The 2,776-nt window shown below is 55.5% G+C and overlaps 1 pseudogene; it reads left to right on the top strand.

Moving 5' to 3' along the window:
• The first annotated feature begins 384 nt into the window (after positions 1-384).
• Positions 385-2,207, top strand: LOC140596385 (rap1 GTPase-activating protein 1 pseudogene; annotated as a pseudogene).
• Positions 2,208-2,776: the final 569 nt, after the last annotated feature.

Raw genomic sequence — 2,776 nt, 5'->3', positions numbered from 1 at the left:
CCCCATTGTAAACATTGACAACCAGGCCACTGGAGCCTGGAAAAGTGTGCAAACATGAGGGTACCACACTGTGCGACCAGAGGACTGGGGACACAGCTGGCAACCATACCCGTGAAGTCCTAAGGGCCTACACCCGCTGGAGCCTGGCAAGTGCCAGGGGCAGAATCAAGGCAGCTACCCAAAGCCTGAGGGCTCACATGAGCCGGCAGCGGCGCTCTTGCCCATAGGAATTCTCTACCCGGGCAATCTCCTGTATGACTTTGGTGAAGATGCCTCGGGTAAGCTGATTCTCTCGAGCAGATGACTCCATAAACGTTGCACCCCAGGACTCTGCCAGCTTCTTCCCTTCAACTGCCTGCACCTCCCTGTCTGTCCGTTTTGGGCCTGGGCGGTGACGAGGACAAGATGGAGAACGGCGGCGGCGGCGGCGGCGGCTTCTTCGAGTCCTTTAAGCGGGTCATCCGGAGCCGCAGCCAGTCCATGGATGCCATGGGACTAAGCAACAAGAAGCCCAACACCGTGTCCACCAGCCACAGCGGGAGCTTTGCCCCCAACAACCCCGACCTGGCCAAGGCAGCTGGAATATCACTGATCGTCCCTGGAAAGAGCCCCACGAGAAAGAAGTCGGGCCCGTTTGGCTCCCGCCGCAGCAGCGCCATCGGTATCGAGAATATACAGGAGGTGCAGGAGAAAAGGGAGAGTCCCCCCGCCGGCCAGAAGACCCCAGACAGCGGGCACGTCTCACAAGAGCCCAAGTCGGAGAACTCATCCACTCAGAGCTCCCCAGAGATGCCCACGACCAAGAACAGAGCGGAGACTGCGGCCCAGAGAGCGGAGGTGCTGAAGGACTTCTCCCGCTCCTCGTCCAGTGCCAGCAGCTTCGCCAGCGTGGTGGAGGAGACCGAGGGCGTGGACGCGGACGACACAGGCCTGGAGAGCGTCTCGTCCTCGGGGACGCCCCACAAGCGGGACTCCTTCATCTATAGCACGTGGCTGGAGGACAGTGTCAGCACCACAAGTGGGGGCAGCTCCCCAGGCCCCTCGCGGTCACCCCATCCCGACGCCGGCAAGTTGGGGGACCCTGCGTGTCCCGAGATCAAGATCCAGCTGGAAGCATCTGAACAGCACACACCCCAGCTGGGCTGTTAGCCAGGCCCCCTCTCTGAAGGAGAAACTGAGCAGATGAGGCCCCAGAAGCACAAGGTGAAGATGCCATGTCAAGTCCAGGTGGCTAGGACCTCTGCCCCCAAGGCCAGCGCCAGCCTGTGGGCTGCCCCCTGCCCCCACCTTGGCCACCCATCTGGGCTGTCTCTGCAGGGCGGAGCCATCCAGACCTGGGAGGGGGAAGCTGCTGGCATCATCCCCACCCCCGAGGCTGGGGCAGGCAGTGTTCCGTTGAAGCAGAACTCCAGCCTGGCTTGCCCCCACTCCGGGCCCTTCATCACACCCCGGTACCCCTCTGGACTCATGGGGAGCAAGGTGGGAGGGGAAGTTTGAGATATCTCAGTGCGTACAGAGCCTACGGTGGAGGCAGTGAGATGTGAAAATGGTGGAATGAGCACTGGGCTGGGAATCCTGAGTCCTGGCTTCCAATTTGGTTTCCGCTCTGTGACCGTTGGCAAGTCACTGTCCCTCTCTGGACACCTCTGCTGCAAATGGACGAGATTATTTCAGAGGTCACTGAAGACTGTGATTCCATGCACCTGCCCCAGAATGGGAGGTTTTCCTCCTAGGGGGCCCCCCTTGCCCACCCTTGCTTCTTGGGTTCCCTGGGGCTGGGCTGAGGGGCTGGGAGCTGGCTATGCCCGTTACCCCTCGTGGACCCTCAAGCTCACCACAGACCTGCCGATGCCCTGTCTACTGCCTCCACCTGACAGACAAGTGCCCCCCTTAGGGGGAAGGGGGCCTCCCTGGCTTCTCAGCCAGCACCCAGCTTAACCCCTGCCATCCCATGCTCTGGGCACTCCAGGTCGAGGGGTCTCAGCTGGCCTAGAGTTACGGGCCTCGCCGCTGCGCCCTCCCCCAACTCCCATGGAGGGGGCAGCCAGGCACAGCTGCTGTGAGTCCACATCCTTGTGTGTGTCTGTCCACACTTTTTAGGCACCATGCCAAAGGCCAGCCTTCCGGCCCCAACACCCATTTTGGAAGACCCCGTGGCTGTGTGTATGTTGGTAACAGTTGTACAAAATAAATTCTATTTATCGCTATTGTAAAAAAAAAAAAAAAAAACCTGTTATTCTCCTTTATCAAGTTTTTGCCACTGATCAACTCCCCATATGACCATCCATTCTTTTACCAGTTGTTAGTAATAATTTACTCAGGTCACAATTAGGTCACATAGACCTGGTAAGTATTCTTTCCCCTTCCAATGACCCGAATACTCCTGCTTTGCTCTATTGTGTTAATGTCACAGTTAATGTCTCAAAGAACTATTATACTTCACTTATTTCCAAATTTTTTAATAAAACCTAACTATAGTCCTAAGTAACAATATTTATGTTATGCTAAATATTTCTTATACACCAGAAGTTTTATTAGTCCCTACTCATATAATATATAGGATCTCTTTAAATCCAGTCATATTAGAAGAAAATACAATGCAGGATGCCTAAGTGGCTCAGTTGGTTAAGTGTCTGCCTTCTGCTCAGGTCATGATCCCAGCATTGAGCCCCATGTCCCCTCTATCCTCCTCCCCACCACTCATGCTTGCTCTCTTGCTCTCTCGCTTGCTCTCTCTGTCAAATAAATAAAATCTTTAAAAAAAGAAAAAAATACT

This window comes from Vulpes vulpes, unplaced genomic scaffold (genome assembly GCF_048418805.1).
Source record: "Vulpes vulpes isolate BD-2025 unplaced genomic scaffold, VulVul3 Bu000000627, whole genome shotgun sequence".
Taxonomy (NCBI): domain Eukaryota; kingdom Metazoa; phylum Chordata; class Mammalia; order Carnivora; family Canidae; genus Vulpes; species Vulpes vulpes.
This window is presented reverse-complemented; position numbering and strand designations above follow the sequence as displayed.